Source organism: Macaca mulatta, chromosome 2 (assembly GCF_049350105.2).
Source record: "Macaca mulatta isolate MMU2019108-1 chromosome 2, T2T-MMU8v2.0, whole genome shotgun sequence".
In the NCBI taxonomy this organism is placed as follows: domain Eukaryota; kingdom Metazoa; phylum Chordata; class Mammalia; order Primates; family Cercopithecidae; genus Macaca; species Macaca mulatta.
Window position 1 is genome coordinate 95,453,743 of NC_133407.1, and position 19,223 is coordinate 95,472,965.

Here is a 19,223-nt window from a genome sequence, read left to right on the forward strand (position 1 = left end):
TCAGACCCACTTAAGGACTGCCTTTCTGGCTGGCAAATGCATGAAACACCAAAGGAACACATGTGTTCAAGCCCAAAGGAATATGCACGTGTCAGGTGAGCATCACATATCCCCAGTGTAGGCAGAGGACCTCGAGGTTGAGCTCTGCCATCCTTCTACTCCCAAAGCAAACATTCATAGAGCTATCAGTACAGTAACATGCTCAGCTATGAGGCTCGAGAGCAATCTGAGAGGGAGTAAAGAGAGAGGTGTTCGGAATTAATACATGTCAGTGGGAAAAGCAACCCCGTCGCAGTGCCTGGCTATAAATAGGTCAAGACACCATATGCTTGAGAAGACATCATTATCACTAAGACCAAAAGGAAGCTGTTTGGTCCCCTCTCAAGTCCTCATGAAATTCTGACAGAATCCTTCAAAAGTAGAATTCTAAAAGTGAAAACATTTTTCTTATCTCCTTTGGGAAGAAGAATGGTACAGAGAAAAGAGCAAGGGCTTTGGAGCCTGGTTCAAACCCTAGTGTTGCCACTTACTAGCAGTGACTTACTAGCAGAGTTCACCTAACTCTGCTAAAATTCGGTGCTCTTCTCTGTAAAATGACAATCATATTACCAGTAATAAGATGGTTAAAAGCACAGATTCTGGAACCAACTTGACTAGATTTGAATTCTGAATTCTATTGTGTGTGCTTTTGGGGGGTTGAGTGGTAGTTACTTAACCCCTGTAGTTTCTCGGACTCTTCGTTTGTAAGGCAGAAATAATAAAATAGTATCTATCTATGAGGTTGATACGAGGATTAAATGTGTGTGTGTGTGTGTGTACACATATATGTACAAACATGCAAAATGCTCAGAACAATGCCTGACACTTGGTAATGCTGTATAAGAACTAGCTATTATTCTTTCTTTCTTTTCTCCACTTCTATTATGTCTTATGTGCTTGTCACAGAGATAAAAAGAGATATAGTACATGATAAGTAGTTGGCCTAGAGTAAACCTTCAGTAGCTCTCTAATATTGGGTGAAAGGTGGGCTCTACCCTACAAAAGTGTGTACATGTGAATGAGGCAGAAGGTCTAAGCAACACCTGCAAGAAAACATAAGTAGCTAATTCAGTTAAGCATCACTGGGTTAATCGATTCTCACAGCCCCATACTGACCCAGGTTAGCTTGCTGAAAACTCATTTTAAAAGTGAAAGTGAAATAAGGACATTTGCAGGCAACTAGAGGTGAGAGAATTTATTGTCATTAGACATACACTTGAAGAAATATAGATTCAGCTGATGTTTAGGAAAATTTTCACTCCTACCAAAAACAAAACACTGGTGAAGTTAAAAGCTCATATTTTTCCTTAAACATGGGAGAACTCTGAAGACAAAGAAATATAAATGAACAAATTCCAGAGAGACTTAAGACCTTCCATAGAGAGCAAATACTAAAGGAGACCTTTACATAAAGTGGTGGTTGCCTATTCTGGGAATAGGCAGGCAAATGAATGAATCTGAAGGGAAATAATCCAACATGATAACCTGATTTTCTTTTTTTTTTTGAGACGAGTCTCACTTTGTCACCCAGGCTGGAGTGTAGTGGCATCATCTTGGCTCACTGCAAACTCCACCTCCCAGGTGCAAGTGATTCTCCTGCCTCAGCCTCCTGAGTAGCTGGGATTACAGGCATGCACCACGACATCCGGCTAATTTTTCTATTTTTAGTAGAGACAGGTTTCACCATGTTGTTTAGGCTGGTCTCAAACTCCTGACCTCAAGCAATCCACCCACCTCAGCCTCCCAAAGTGCAGGGATTACAGGCATGAGCCACCGCACCTGGCCCAGCATAGTAACTTGAATCTGCAAGAGGGAATGAAGAGTTATGTAAACGTTAAATATGTGAATATATAGTGTATACATAGTATTATCAACTATTTTTTTATTTCTCTGAAGACTACTGACTAATCAAAGTAAAAGTAACAAAGTATTATTATAAAATAAATGACGTCACAACAATAGCATGAAGAATGGAATGGAGTAAGTAAAATTACTTTTACTTATTATTAGCCAGGTGCAGTAGCTCACACCTATAATCCCAGCAACTTAGGAGGCCAAGGCGGGAGGATCGCTTGGGCTCAGGAGTTCAAGGCCAGCCTGAGCAATATAGCAAGACACTACCTCCACTAAAATTTAAAAAATTAGTCAGGCATGGTGGCATGTACCCATAGTCTCAGTTCCTCAGTAGGCTGTTGTGGGAGGATTGCTTGAGCCCAACAGATAGACTGGGCTCAAAACAAAAACAAAAACCCCCCAAAAACAAAGTACTATTAAAACTAGTATTGGGTGAAATTAAACTATACTATTTATGTTGTATATAAAGTGGTATGAAATTAATCCCAGGTAGATTGTGCTAATTTAAAAACACATACTGTGACATTAGGAAATAATTGCTAAAAACTCAATAAAGGAGATAAACAGAATACTGAAAATATTTGAATAATTCAAAAGAAAGCAGGAAAGGAGAAATAAGGGAACAAGTCAGAGATGGGTAGATTAAAACCCAACCATCTTAATAATCACATTAATTGGAAATTGCCTATAACACTCCATTTAAAATGCAAATAGCCAATGCAAAAACATACCAAAATGTAAAGACCATCGACACTATGAAGAAACTGCATCAACTAACATGCAAAATAACCAGCTAGCATCAGAATGACAGGATCAAATTCACACATAACAATATTAACCTTAAACATAAATGGGCTAAATGCCCCAATTAAAAGACACAGACTGGCAAATTGGATAAAAAGTCAAGACCCATTGGTGTGCTCTATTCAGGACACCCATCTCACGTGCAAAGACACACATAGGCTCAAAAAAAGGGATGGAGTAATATTTACCACGCAAATGGAAAGAAAAAAAAGGCAGGGGTTGCAATCCTAGTCTCTGATAAAACAGACTTTAAACCAACTAAGATCAAAAAAGACAAAGAAGGGCATTGCATAGTGGTAAAGGGATCAATGCAACAAGAAGAGCTAACTATCCTAAATATATATGCACCCAATACAGGTGCACCCAGATTCATAAAGCAAGTCCTTAGAGACGTACAAAGAGACTTAGACTCCCAAACAATAATACTGAGAGACTTTAACACCCTACTGTCAATATTAGATGGAGACAGAAAATTAACAAGGATATTCAGACTTGAACTCAGCTCTGGACCAAGCAGACCTAATAGACATCTACAGAACTCTCCACCCCAAATCAACAGAATATACATTCTTCTCAGCACCACATAGCACTTATTCTAAAATTGACCACATAATTGGAAGTAAAACACTCCTCAGCAAATGTAACAGAATGGAAATCATAACAAATAGTCTCTCACACCACAGTGCAATCAAATTAGAACTCAAGATTAAGAAACTCACGCAAAACTGCACAACTACATGGAATTTGAACAGTCTGCTCCTGAATGACTACTGGGTACATAAAGAAATGAAGGCAGAAATAAAGATGTTCTTTGAAACCAAAGAGAACAAAGACACAATGTACCAGAATCTCTGGGACACAGCTAAAGCAGTATTTAGACGGAAATTTGTAGCATTAAATGCCCACACAGGAAAGCAGGAAAGATATAAAATCAACACCCTAACATCACAATTAAAAGAACTAGAGAAGCAAGAGCAAACAAATTCAAAAGTTAGCAGAAGACAAGAAATAACTAAGATCAGAGCAGAACTGAAGGAGATAGAGACCTGAAGAACCCTTCAAGAAATCAATGAACCCAGAAGTTGGTTTTGTGAAAAGATTAACAAAATAGATAGACTGCTAGCCAGACTAATAAAGAAGAAAAGAGAGAAGAATCAAGTAGACACAATAAAAAGTGATAAAGGGGATATCACCACTGATCCCAAAGAAATACAAACTATCATCAGAGAATACTATAAACAACTCTATGCAAATAAACTAGAAAATCTAGAAGAAATGGATAAATTCCTGCACACAAACACCCTCCCAAGACTAAACCAGGAAGAAGTCGAATCCCTGCATAGATCAATAACAAGCTCTAAAATTGAGGCAGTAATTAATAGACTACCAACCAAAAGAAGCCCAGGACCAGATAGATTCATAGCCAAATTCTACCAGAGGTACAAAGAGGAGCTAGTACCATTCCTTCTGAAACTATTCCAAACGATAGAAAAAGAGGGACTCTTCCCTAGCTCATTTTATGAGGCCAGCATCATCCTGATACCAAAATCTGGCAGAGACACAACAAAAAAAGAAAATTTCAGGCCAATATCCCTGATGAACATCAATGTAAAAATCCTCAATAAAACACTGGCAATCGAAACCCAGCAGCACATGAAAAACTTATCCACCACGATCAAGTCGGCTTCATCCCTGGGATGCGTTCAACATATACAAATCAATAAATGTAATCCATCAGATAAACAGAACCAAAGACAAAAACCACATGATTATCTCAATAGATGCAAAAAAGGCCTTCAATAAAATTCAATACGCTTCATGCTAAAAACACTCAATAAACTAGGTATCGATGGAACATATCTCAAAATAATAAGAGCTATTTATGACAAACCCACAGCCAATATCATACCAAATGGGCAAAGCTGGAAGCATTCCCTTTGAAAACCGGCACAAGACAAGGACGCCCTCTCTCACCACTCCTATTCAACATAGTATTGGAAGTTCTCGCCAGGGCAATGAGGCAAGAGAAAGAAATAGAGTGTATTCAAATAGGAAGAGAGGACATCAAATTGTCTCTGTTTGCAGATGACATGATTGTATATTTAGAAAACTCCATCGTCTCTGCCCAAAAGCCCCTTAAGCTGATAAGCAACTTCGGCAAAGTCTCAGGATACAAAATCAGTGTGCAAAAATCATAAGCATTTCTATTCACCAATAATAGACAGAGAGCCAAATCACGAGTGAACTCCCATTCACAATTGCTACAAAGAGAATAAAGCACCTAGAAATACAATTTATAAGGGTTGTGAAGGACCTCTTCAAGGAGAACTACAAACCACGGCTCAAGGAAATAAGAGAGGACACAAACAAATGGAAAAACATTCCATGCTCATGAATAGGAAGACTTAATATCATGAAAATGGCCATACTGCCCAAAGTAATTTATAGATTCAATGCTATTCCCATCAAGCTACCATTGACTTTCTTCACAGAATTAGAAAAAATTACTTTATATTTCATATGGAACCAAAAAAGAGCCCATAGAGCTAAGACAATCCTAGCCAAAACAAAGTTGAAGGCATCATGCTACCTGACTTCAAACTATATTACAAGGCTACAGTAACCAAAACAGCATGGTACTAGTACTACAATAGATACATAGACCAATGGAACAGAACAGAGGCCTCAGAAATAATGCTACACATCTACAACCATCTGATCTTTGACAAACCTAACAAAAACAAAGCAATGGGGAAAGGATTCTCTATTTAATAAATGATGTTGAGAAAACTAGCTAGCCATATGCAGAAAACTGAAACTGGACCCCTTCCTTATGCCTTATACAAAAAAATAACCCAAGGTGGATTAAAGGCTTAAACAGAAGACCTAAAACCATAAAAACCCTAGAAGAAAACCTAGGCAATGCCATTCAGGACATAGGCATGGGCAAGGACTTCATGATGAAAATACCAAAAGCAATTGCAACAAAAGCCAAAACTGACAAATGGGATCTAATTAATCTAAACAGCTTCAGCACAGCAAAAGAAACTACCATCAGAGTGAAGAGGCAACCCACAGAATGGGAGAAAATTTTTGCAATCTATCCATCTGACAAAGGGCTAATATCCAGAATCTACAAGGAACTTAAACAAATTTACAAGAAAAAAACAACCGCATCAAAAAGTGGGTGAAGGATATGAACAGACACTTCTCAAAAGAAGACATTTATGTGGCCAACAAACATATGAAAAAATGCTAATCATCACTGGTCATTAGAGAAATGCAAATCAAATCCACAATGAGATACCATCTCACACCAGTTAGAATGGCAATCATTAAAAAGTCAGGAAACAACAGATGCTGGAGAGGATGTGGAGAAAGAGGAGCGCTTTTACACTGTTGGTAGGAGTGTAAATTTGTTCAACCATTGTGGAAGACAGTGTGGCAACTCCTCAAGAATCTAGAACCAGAAATACCATTTGACCTAGCAATCCCATTACCGGGTATATACCCAAAGGATTATAAATCATTCTACTATAAAGACACATGCACACATATGTTTACTGCCGCACTGTTACAATAGTAAAGATTTGGAACCAACCGAAATGCCCATCAATGATAGACTGGATAAAGAAAACGTGGTACATATATACCATAGAACACTATGCAGCCATGAAAAAGAATGAGTTCATGGTCCTTGCAAGGATATAGATGGAGCTGGAAACCATCATTCTCAGCAAATTAACACAGGAACAGAAAACCAAACACCGCATGTTCTCACTCATAAATGGGAGTTGAACAATGAGAGCACATAGACACAGGGAGGGGAACATCACACAGTGGGACCTATCAGCAGGTGGGGGGGTGAGGAGAGGGAGAGAATTAGGACAAATACCTAGTGTAGATAATGGGTTGATGGGTGCAGCAAACCACCATGGCACATGTATACCTATGGAAAAAACCTGCTCGTTCTGCACATGTATCCCAAAACTTAAAGTATAATAAATAAATAAATAAATATTTTAAAAGGCAAATAGAGACAGAGTAAATACACTGCTTACAAAAGATACACTTTTGTGTATCAGGACAGAGTTAGATTGAAAGAACAGGGTAGTAAAACATACACCATGCTATCACTAGTCATAAGAAAGCCAATGTGGCTATGTTAATATTTTTCAAAGTAGTATTTATGACAAGGAGTATTGGCAGAGATAAATTATTCATAAATATAAAAGGGCCAATTTATCAGGAACACATAAAAATCCTAAATGTCTAAGCGTGCAATAACATTGCCCCAAAGACACTAAGCAAAAATGGGTAGAACTAAAAGAAAAACAGATAAATCCACAAAGTTTGACATTCTAGTATTCCTCTCTCAGTAACTGATAGAACAAGCAATCAAAAATTAGTAAGAACATAGACCTGACTTGGAAGAACGCAACATCTAGCAACGCAGAAGATATTCTTTTCAAATGCTCATGGAATGTTTAACAAAATAGACCATTGTCTGGGTCATAAAGCAAGTATCAACACTTTTTTTTTTTTTTTTTTTTTTGACGAGAACAAGACATTTATTTCAAGATTTCAGGGGAGACCACCAGGTATCTAAGGCTAGGCCCCAGAAGAGAGACAGCAGGGTGAGCTGGGAGCCCTGGATTCAAGCTCTGGCCTGCTGTTTCTGTGTGCCACATCTCAGGACAGGTCATGCATCCCTTTGAGTCTCTTCTTATTATTATTATTATTATACTTTAAGTTCTAGGATACATGTGCACAACGTGCAGGTTTGTTACATATGTATACATGTGCCATGTTGATGTGCTGCATCCATTAACTCGTCATTTACATTAGGGGTATCTCCTAATGCTATCCCTCCCCTCTCTCCACTCCCACAATAGGCCCTGGTGTGTGAGGTTCCCCTTCGTGTGTCCAAGTGATCTTGTTGTTCAATTCCCACCTATGAGTGAGAACATGCGGTGTTTGGTTTTCTGTTCTTGAGATAGTTTGCTGAGAATGATGGTTTCCAGCTGCATCCATGTCCCTGCAAAGGACACGAACTCGTCCTTTTTTACGGCTGCATAGTATTCCATGGTGTATATATCCCACATTTTCTTAATCTAGTCTGTCACTGATGGACATTTGGGTTGGTTCCAAGTCTTTGCTATTGTGAATAGTGCCACAATAAACATACGTGTGCATGTTTCTTTATAGCAGCATGATTTATAATCCTTTGGGTATATACCCAGTAATGGGATGGCTGGGTCAAATGGTATTTCTAGTTCTATATCCTTGAGGAATCGCTACACTGTTTTCCACAATGGTTGAACTAGTTTACAGTCCCACCAACAGTGTAAAAGTGTTCCTATATCTCCACATCTTCTCCAGCACCTGTTGCTTCCTGACTTTTTAATGATTGCCATTCTAACTGGTGTGAGATGTTATCTCATAGCGGTTTTGATTTGCATTTCTCTGATGGCAAGTCATGATGAGCATTTTTTCATGTGTCTGTTGGTTGCATAAATGTCTTCTTTTGAGAAGTGTCTGTTCATATCCTTTGCCCACTTTTTGATGGGGTTGTTTGGTTTTTTTCTTGTAAATTTGTTTGAGTTCTTTGTAGGTTCTGGATATTAGCCCTTTGTCAGATGAGTAGATTGCAAAAATTTTCTCCCATTCTGTAGGTTGCCTGTTCACTCTGAAGGTAGTTTCTTTTGCTGCGCAGAAGCTCTTTAGTTTAATTAGATCCCATTTGTCAATTTTGGCTTTTGTTGCCATTGCTTTTGGTGTTTTAGACATGAAGTCCTTGCCCATGCCTATGTCCTAAACGGTATTTCCTAGGTTTTCTTCTAGGGTTTTCATGGTTTTAGGTCTAACATTTAAGTCTCTAATCCATCTTGAATTAATTTTCATATAAGGAGTAAGGAAAGGATCCAGTTTCAGCTTTCTACTTATGGCTAGCCAATTTTCCCAGCACCATTTATTAAATAGGGAATCCTTTCCCCATTGTTTTTGTCAGGTTTGTCAAAGATCAGATGACTGTAGATGTGTGGTATTATTTCTGAGGGCTCTGCTCTGTTCCATTGGTCTATATCTCTGTTTTGGTACCAGTACCATGCTGTTTTGGTTACTGTAGCCTTGTAGTATAGTTTGAAGTCAGGTAGCATGATGCCTCCAGCTTTGTTCTTTTGGCTTAGGACTGTCTTGGCAATGCGGGCTCTTTTTTGGTGCCATATGAACTTTAAAGTAGTTTTTTTCCAATTCTGTGAAGAAAGTCATTGGTAGCTTAATGGGGATGGCACTGAATCTATAAATTACCCTGGGCAGTATGGCCATTTTCACGATATTGATTCTTCCTATTCATGAGCATGGTATGTTTTTCCATTTGTTTGTGTCCTCTTTTATTTCACTGAGCAGTGGTTTGTAGTTCTCCTTGAAGAGGTCCTTCACATCCCTTGTAAGTTGGATTTCTAGGTATTTTATTCTCTTTGAAGCAATTGTGAATGGGAGTTCATTCATGATTTGGCTCTCTGTTTGTCTGTTATTGGTGTATAAGAATGCTTGTGACTTTTGCACATTGATTTTGTATCCTGAGACTTTGCTGAAGTTGCTTATCAGCTTAAGGAGATTTTGGACTGAGATGATGGGGTTTGCTAAATATACAATCATGTCATCTGCAAACAGGGACAAATTGACTTCCTCTTTTCCTAATTGAATACCCTTTATTTCTTTCTCCTGCCTGATTGCCTTGGCCAGAACTTCCAACACTATGTTGAATAGGAGTGGTGAGAGAGGGCATCCCTGTCTTGTGCCAGTTTTCAAAGGGAATGCTTCCAGTTTTTGCCCGTTCAGTATGACATTGGCTGTGGGTTTGTCATAAATAGTTCTTATTATTTTGAGATATGTTCCATCAATACCTAGTTTATTGAGAGTTTTTAGCATGAAGCGCTGTTGAATTTTGTCAAAGGCCTTTTCTGCATCTATTGAGATAATCACGTGGTTTTTATCTTTAGAGAACACTGGAAATTAAATGATGGCTTGCAGCAATCTGGAGAGCATTTGTTCAAGGAAAATGGCTGTGTCTCAGTATGAACAGTGAGCTTTTTAACTTGCCCTATTTCTATCCTCCCCTTCCTTGGGGGTAGCCTTAGAAATGAACAGCCTGCAATGATGGTGAAAATCAGCAGTCTGGCAGCCATGGGAGGGGCAGAACAGGAATGGGGACCTACGGAGCCTCAGTCTTATAGAATTATCATTATTTGACCTGTCCAGGGGTTTCTAGGAATACCCCACCTGCCAGGCTGTCTTTATTAGGCCTGACTCAGAACTTGCCCAATGTGAAAAGTCTTTTCCCCAAAGGCCTTTGTAGAAAATGATTACAGGCAATTGTTTAACTTCTTGGTTGCTTGAGGTATTGGCTAACAGTGGGGCAAACATGGGCTAATCAAGAAATTTAAAAGGGAAAGCTCAGGAATAAGATGCTCATAGAGGCTTGTAAAGGCTCCAAAATATTTGTGAGACTCTAGAAGACCATGCACACATTTCCTGTGAATATGTTCAGGACAGATCTGAGAAGGCCCCATGATCTTACCTCTGGCTGATCTTGATGATCTGCACACACAGAAAGTGAAGGCTTTGATGTTCCATCAATACCAAATTTATTTAGAGTGTTTAGCACAAAGGGTTGTTGAATTTTGTCAAAGGCCTTTTCTGCATCTATTGAGATAATCATGTGGTTTTTGTCTTTGGTTCTGTTTATATGCTGGATTACATTTATTGATTTGCATATATTGAACCAGCCTTGCATCCCAGGGATGAAGCCCACTTGATCATGGTGGATAAGCTTTTTGATGTGCTGCTGGATTCACTTTGCCAGTATTTTATTGAGGATTTTTGCATTGATGTTCATCAGGGATATTGGTCGAAAATTCTCTTTTTGTTGTGTCTCTGCCAGGCTTTGGTATCAGGATGATGTTGGCCTCATAAAATGAGTTAGGGAGGATTCCCTCTTTTTCTATTGATTGGAATAGTTTCAGAAGGAATGGTATCAGTTCCTCCTTGTACCTTTGGTAGAATTCGGCTGTGAATCCATCTGGTCCTGGACTTTTATTGGTTGGTAGGCTATTAATTATTGCCTCAATTTCAGAGCCTACTATTGGTCTATTCAGGGATTCAACTTCTTCCTGGTTTAGTCTTGGGAGAGTGTATGTGTCCAGGAATTTATCCATTTCTTCTAGATTTTCTAGTTTATTCGCATAGAGGTGTTTATAGTATTCTCTGATGGTAGTTTGTACTTCTGTGGGGTCGGTGGTGATATCTCCTTTATCATTTTTTACTGCATCTATTTGATTCTTCTCTCTTTTCTTCTTTATTAGTCTGGCTAGCAGTCTATCAATTTTGTTGATCTTTTCAAAAAACCAGCTCCTGGATTCATTGCTTTTTGAAGGGTTTTTTGCGTCTCTATCTCCTTCAGTTCTGCTATGATCTTAGTTATTTCTTGCCTTCTGCTAGCTTTTGAATGTGTTTGCTCTTGCTTCTCTAGTTCTTTTAATTGTGATGTTAGGGTGTCAATTTTAGATCCTTTTTGCTTTCGCTTGTGGGCATTTAGTGGTATAAATTTCCCTCTATACACTGCTTTAAATGTGTCTCAGAGATTCTGGTATGTTGTAGCTTTGTTCTCATTGGTTTCAAAGAACATCTTTATTTCTGCCTTCATTTCGTTATGTACCCAGTAGTCATTCAGGAGCAGACTGTTCAAATTCCATGTAGTTGGGTGGTTTTGATTGAGTTTCTTAGTCCTGAGTTCTAGTTTGATTGCACTGTGGTCTGAGAGACAGTTTGTTATAATTTCTGTTCTTTTACATTTGCTGAGGAGTGCTTTACTTCCAACTATGTTGTCAATTTTGGAATAACTGTGATGTGGTGCTGAGAAGAATGTATATATTCTGTTGATTTGGGGTTCAGAGTTCTGTAGATGTCTATTAGGTCTGCTTGGTGAGTTCAATTCCTGGATATCCTTGTTAATTTTCTGTCTCGTTGATCTGTCTAATGTTGACAGTGGTGTGTTAAAGTCTCCCATTATTATTGTATGGGAGTCTAAATCTCTTTGTAAGTCTCTAAGGGCTTGCTTTCTGTATCTGGGTGCTCCTGTATTGGGTACATATATATTTAGGACAGTTAGCTCTTCTTGTTGAATTGATTCCTTTACCATTATGTAGTGGCCTTCTTTGTCTCTTTTGATCTTTGTTGGTTTAAAATCTGTTTTATCAGAGACGAGGATTGCAACCCCTGCTTTTTTTTGTTTTCCATTTGCTTGGTAGATCTTCCTCCATCCCTTTATTTTGAGCCTATGTGTGTCTCTGCATGTGAGATGGGTCTCCTGAATACAGCAGACTGATGGGTCTTGACTCTTTATCCAATTTGCCAGTCTGTGTCTTTTAATTGGACCATTTAGTCCATTTACATTTAAGGTTAATACTGTTATGTGTGAACTTGATCCTGTCATTATGATATTAGCTGGTTATTTTGCTCGTTAGTTGATGCAGTTTCCTCCTAGCATCGATAGTCTTTACATTTTAGCATGTTTTTGCAGTGGCTGGTACCAGTTGTTCCTTTCCATGTTTAGTGCTTCCTTCAGGATCTCTTGTAGGGCAGGCCTGGTGGTGACAAAATCTCTAAGCATTTGCTTGTCTGTAAAGGATTTTATTTCTCCTTCACTTACGAAACTTAGTTTGGCTGGATATGAAATTCTGGGTTGAAAATTCTTTTCTTTAAGAATGTTGACTATTGGCCCCCACTCTCTTCTGGTTTTTAGAGTTTCTGCCAAGAATCTGCTGTTACTCTGATGGGCTTCCCTTTGTATGTAACCCAACCTTTCTCTCTGGCTGCCCTTAACATTTTTTCCTTCATTTCAACTTTGGTGAATCTGACAATTATGTGTCTTGGAGTTGCTCTTCTCAAGGAGTATCTTTGTTGGCATTCTCTGTATTTCCTGAATTTGAATGTTGGCCTGCCTTGCTAGGTTGGGGAAGTTCTCCTGTATAATATCCTGCAGAGTGTTTTCCAACTTGGTTCCATTCTCCCTGTCACTTTCAGGCACACCAATCAGACGTAGATTTGGTCTTTTCACATAATCCCATATTTCTTGGAGGCTTTGTTCATTTCTTTTTATTCTTTCTTCTCTCAACTTTTCTTCTCACTTCCTTTCATTCATTTGATCTTCAATCACTGATACTCTTTCTTCCAGTTGATCAAGTCAGTTACTGAAGCTTGTACATTTGTCATGTAGTTCTCATGTCATGGTTTTCATCTCTATCAGTTCGTTTATGGTCTTCTCTGCATTGGTTATTCTAGTTATCCATTCTTCCATTCTTTTTTCAACGTTTTTAGTTTCTTTGCACTGGGTACGTAGTTCCTCCTTTAGCTCTGAGAAGTCTGATCAACTGAAGCCTTCTCTCAACTCGTCATAGTCATTCTCCGTCCAGCTTTGTTTCGTTGCTGGCGATGAGCTGCATTCCTTTGGAGGGGGAGATGTACTCTGATTTTTTGAATTTCCAGCTTTTCTGCACTGCTTTCCCCCCATCTTTGTGGTTTTATCTGCCTTTGGTCTTTGATGATGGTGACGTACTGATGGGGTTTTGGTGTGGGTGTCCTTTCTGTTTGTTAGTTTTCCTTCTAACAGTCAGGACCCTCAGCTACAGGTCTGTTGGAGTTTGCTTGAAGTCCACTCCAGACCTTGTTTGCCTGGGTATCAGCTGTGGAGCCTGCAGAAGATAGAATATTGCTGAACAGCAAGTGTTGCTGTCTGATTCTTGCTCTGGAAGCTTCGTCTCAGAGGTGTATCCAGCCGTGTGAAGTGTGAGGTGTCAGTCTGTACCTAGTGAGGGATGTCTCCCAGTTAGGCTCCTCAGGGGTCAGGGACCCACTTGAGCAGGCAGTCTCTCTGTTCTCAGATCTCAAGCTCCATACTAGGAGAACCACTGCTCTCTTCAAAGCTGTCAGACAGGGACATTTACATCTGCAGAGGTTTCTGCTGCTTTTTGTTTAGCTATACCCTGTCCCCAGAGGTGGAGTCTACAGAGGCAGGCAGGCCTCCTAGAGCTGTGGGAGCTTCCCGGTAGCTTTGTTTACCTACTTAAGCCTCAGCAATGGTGGGCGCCCCCCCTCCCAGCCTCACTGCCACCTTGCAATTAGATCTCAGACTTTTGTGCTAGCAATGAGGGAGGCTCCATGGGCGTGGGACCCTCCGGGCCAGGTGTGGGATATAATCTCCTGGTGTGCTATTTGCTAAGACCCTTGGTAAAGCACAGTATTAGTGTGGGAGTTACCCGATTTTCCAGGTGTTGTGTGTCTCAGTTTCCCTTGGCTAGGAAAAGGAATTCCCTTCCCACTTGCACTTTCCAGGTGAGGCAATGCGTCGCCCTGCTTCAGCTCTTGCTGGTTGGGCTGCATCCGCTGACCAGCACTGACAGTCCGACATGCCGCAGTGAGATGAACCTGGTATCTCAGTTGAAAATGCAGAAATCACTCATCTTCTGTGTCGCTCACGCTGGGAGCTGAGGGCTGGAGCTTTTCCTATTCAGCCATCTTGGGCACCCCCTCAACAAATTTTAAATGATTCTAAACACAGAGGGTGCACTTCTGATCACCATGGAATTAAACTGGAACTCTAGTATTCTTCTCTTTTCTATTTCATTTATCTTTGGTTCTTTTTATTTTCCTTTACAATTTCCTTCCTTCTCTTTTCTTTGGGTTTATTATTCTCTTTTCTGACTTCTTAAGGGGAAGATTAGAGGACTGACTTTAAGCCTTTCTTCTTCTCCAATATAAGTATTTCAAGTTACAATTTCTTCTGAAGCACTACTTTTACCTATATCACATGAAAGTTGACATATCGTTTTTGTTATTGCTCAGTAAAAATGTTTTCTCACTTCCTTTGTGATTTCTTCGATTCATAGGTTACATAGAGGTGGTTGCTTAGCTTCTGAATGTCACTGGGCACTGATCATAGGGGATATAGAGTGAGCAAAACAGTTCTGCTGCACTAGCAAAAACATGTGAACGTCAAACACAACAACACTCATTCTAGATAGTCATAGCTGCTATTTATTGAGTTCTACCATTTGTCAGACTTATTTTTTTTTTGTCTCACTTAACCTAATGAAATAGATGTTATCGCCATTTAACAGAGGAAGAAACCAAGGCTGATAGAACAGAATAACTTGCCTGACATCACACTAGCAAGCCTGGCTTTCAGACTCAGGGCTCTCTGATACTGATGCTCTTCACCCTATTCCATTTCTCCCCTTCCACTGTTTTTTCACAGCAAACCTGCTTGTACCTTGTGGCAGCTTGATTTTGTATATTTTACTGCTCCTTTTCCTTTCTTTTTTTTTTCTTTTCTACTTAAACCATGTAATCACTGAAGGAAGTTCTAAGGGAGGCACCAGGACTCTTAAACAAGGTGAAGCTGGGAGAGGCTCAGCAAATATTAGATCGTTCATAAACACAGGCTATTCTTTCACCTATGAAATAAGCAGCTGCTGGCATATATGGTCTCCCCGGCCAAACTGAGGACAAGTGTTCCTTGGAACAAGACTTCTCTTCACTCCACACAGACTAAGACCCAACCAGAGCATCTGGGTAAATGGAGTGTGGGATCTGCTGGAAAAATACCTGTGAACAGAAAGGGCTGTGTCTCCTGACATAATTGTGTATAGGCCACAGTTCAGAAAGAGACAATGAATCATGACAATGACTTTAAATCATCCTCCCATAAGGTATACATGTTAGACAATACTCAGAAATGACTGCTGTGATGGGATTTTTTTTTTCACCCCCTCTTATTCAACAAAGGCATGAAAACTTCAACTAAACCAAATGCATGGGAAATGGGGTTTCTAGCCAATGTATTTCTTTAGGTAACACTTAGTTTTTACCCCTCTTGTTCCTTTTAACACTAAAGCCCTATGATGTGTCAGACACCTGCACAAATACTCTTTGATATGATTCTCATATTCACTCTGTGAGGCTGGTGATAACAATTCCATTTTATAGACAAGGAAACTAATCCTCAAGAATGTTTCAAAAAATAACTTGTGAAAGTCACATCCTATATGCAGAGTTAAGAGTCATTAGAAGTCTTCAGACTCCAAGACCAATGCTCATGCCACAAAATTCATTATGTCTTATTATAGAAAATATTGTAATACTATACTCCTTCATTTTCCAACCTTAGTAACTCCTTTGTCACAAATATAATTGAATTATTGATGAGTCACACCTGATATTCTGAAAATCACTAAATATGAATATGTAAGTATAAGAGATTGAGGTAAATATGTTCTGACCCCAAAATAGCAAAGAAGCATTGTGGTGGGTGTGGTATTTACTTTCTTAAGTTTATATATATATATACACACATATGTATATATCAGAACCCCAGGGCTCAAGCAATCCTCCCATCTCAGCCTCCCAAGTAGCTGGGACTACAGGTCATACCACTGTGCCAGGAAAGCTCTGATGTTAATATATTTTCCTATGATTTGCCTTTTTGGGTAAGCAAGGTATAGAAAATATTTTGGTCAACTGAAATTTTAATGCATTGTCATCAGAACTGAGTCAAATGTAGGGTGACAAACCATCCTGTTTGTCCAGCACTGAGAAGTTCCTGGGACACATTATTTTCAGTGCTAAAAACAACAGTCTCAGGAAAATCAGGACAATTGGAAACCCTGATTCAAATACCTAATTCCAAGCATGAATATGATTGTCACAGATATACTGCATATGGGGCTTCTTACTGGAAGAAATCAAACTACTCTTCAGGACTGTCTATGTTTGCCGATGGTTACACTGTAAATTTAAGCAAATTTAGGAATTCCCTTTTGAATGGCAGTGCCCAGAGTTGATCCTGGTATAGGGGATAAGATGATTAGCCTATGTCTTTTTAAATTTATTATTCTAATTCAGAAATAAAGTATCCATTATGCCTTCTAGTCTTGTGACATTCTTTTGGCACCTTCATCTGCAAAATGGTGGGGACTAACAGAAGCTCATCTCAAACCATCCTTCCAATTTTAACATTGTATGATTCACTGATTCTGCATAGTGACTTCAAGTCCCTAGGGACCGTGGATATGCTTCTACAAATTCAGTTGGATTGGGCTGATCATTTTTATAGGGTTTGGAAGATATTATGAGATACAACCAAATTAAGAATGGAAGACACACGGGATGATTTTGTTGATCTCTCAAGTACCTCAGCATCTTCATCATACTTTCTCTCTCATCTCACCTCACCTTCTCTCTTGCTATTTTCTTCAGTGCCTCATCCTGAGTGGAAAGTCACACTCCATGTTCTATGTAGGAGAACTAGCATCTTCACTTAGAATGGACTAAAGGCGAGGCTGGGTGCAGTGGCTCACGCCTGTAATCCCAACACTTTGGGAGGCTGAGGCGGGCAGACATCTGAGGTCAGGAGTTCAAGACCAGCCTCGTCAACATGGCAAAACCCCATCTCTATTAAAAATACAAAAATTAGCTGGGAGTGATGGTGCGTGCCTGTAATCCCAGCTACTTGGGAGGCTGAAGCAGGAGAATTGCTTGTACCCCAGAGGCAGAGGTTGCAGTGAGCTGAGATTGTGCCACTGCACTCCAGCCTGGGTGATAGAGAGAAACTCCAACTCAAAAAAAAGAAAAAAAAAAAGAATGGACTAAAGGCTGTGACTCTAGCATTCTCCTTGATATAATGGCAAGTCCCTGCCCAAGCCAATGGAAAGAAACAGATGTGCTCCTTCTGCACAGGAAAGCCAGCAAAGAACAGTGCTTTGAGGGACATTAATAGCTCTTGAGTAAAAGGAGAGAGAATATGCAGAGCAACCAATGGCAGGGTATGCCCCTGCTCACTTCTTTTCTGGATCCTGATTTCAACTAACTTATTAGAAAAAAGGATAATTGGAGATATATGAAAAACGACTGAACTATTTGGTTATATTAAAGTATATTTTGTGATGTGATGATTGTATTATTATGTTTGAAAAAGACCTCTGTCTTGTAGAAATGCATGCTGAAATATTTACAGGCAAAATGATACATTATCTGCTTCAAGGTAACGATGAGAAGGAACATGGGAGGAGATACACACAAAACAAATTGTCCATGAGTTGGTTAATTGTTGAAGCTGGGTGATAGAAAGGTAGGTGTTTATTATACTAGTCTGTTGGCTTTTGCAAATGTTTAAATTTTTCTGTACTTTCCATTTAAAAAATTTAAAGATTAAAAAAAAACCAAAGCCTCTTACGTGATTCATGAATAAACAATCTAGAGTTATAGAAAACTGAAGCTTTAGGAATCAGCTACACTCATTCATAGAAAATACCATATTTAGAGGCTACTTCCTGTTTATAGGAGGAAGGAACATGGTCAATGACTTAGTTCCGTGCTTTAATAATGAAGGAATCCCCTTCCATATCCTTGCAAGATGCCCACTCAGTTCCACCAGACACATCCAGTAATAGGATGTATTAGCCCGTTCCCGCACTGCTATAAAAAAAAAAAAAAAAAAGAAAATCTGAGGCTGGGTAATTTATTTTTTAAAAACAGTTTTAATTGGTTCATGGTTCTGCAGGCTGTATGGGAAGCATGGCTGGGGAGGCTTCAGGAAACTTACAATCACAGTGGAAGGCAAAGGGGAAATGGGCATCTCTTATCGTGGCTGGAGCAGGAGGAAGAGAGTGAGGGAGGAGGTGCCACACAATTTTAAACAACCAGATCTTGTGAGAACTCTATGACAAGAACAGCACCAAAGGGGAAATCTGACCCCATGATCCATTCATCTCCCACCAGGCCCCACCTCCAACATGGGATTACAACTTGACCTGAGATTTGGGCAGGGACACAAATCCAAACCATATCCAGGGCCTCCATTGCCTCCAAGCCAACATAATTCTCTACTAGGCTGTCCAGAAAAGGAGGTAGCCCTTTCCCCATTTTCAGTCAACTATTCCTTTCTATAGAGCTTCCACATGTCAAATTCTATCCTCTCACCACACTTTTTTTTAATAGGAAGAGAAGTGTAAACCAAAAATAAAATTACAAGCTCCCCAACCAATTGAATGGACCCCTCTTCTTGGACAAGTGGATTTCAAAGAAACCTAAAAAACTAGTTCAGGCCATAACAGGAAGTGGGGTCAGACATGCCTCATTATACCCTCTTCCCTTTGGAATGCAGGCTCAACTGTCCAGCATTAACATTAAAAGAGATCTTAAGACTAACACAACAGATTATTTATAACAATAAGATGCCAAGTTCCAACCGGACTCTAGTATAGCGTCACATGACAGCAGGCCCTGAAGGAAACAATTATTTTTTCTGCAAAATATATTTCTTTGCCAAATTTTGAAATGATCCTGCAAAGCTGTCTCTTGTGGGGAAAATCTACATTCTGCAGAGAATCCCCTTCCCTTTCCAGGTCTTTTCCTGATCCAGGAGAGATTTAACTGAGAGTCTGGTAACTTTTAAGGTCTCATAAGAG

General features: G+C 39.5%; 1 protein-coding gene across 4 annotated transcripts in view; it reads right to left on the bottom strand.

Annotated features, from left to right (window-relative positions):
* MCF2L2 (MCF.2 cell line derived transforming sequence-like 2) overlaps positions 1-19,223 on the bottom strand; it is a 253,443-nt gene that overhangs the window by 157,320 nt on the left and 76,900 nt on the right. The gene's annotated exons all lie outside the window — the stretch shown is intronic.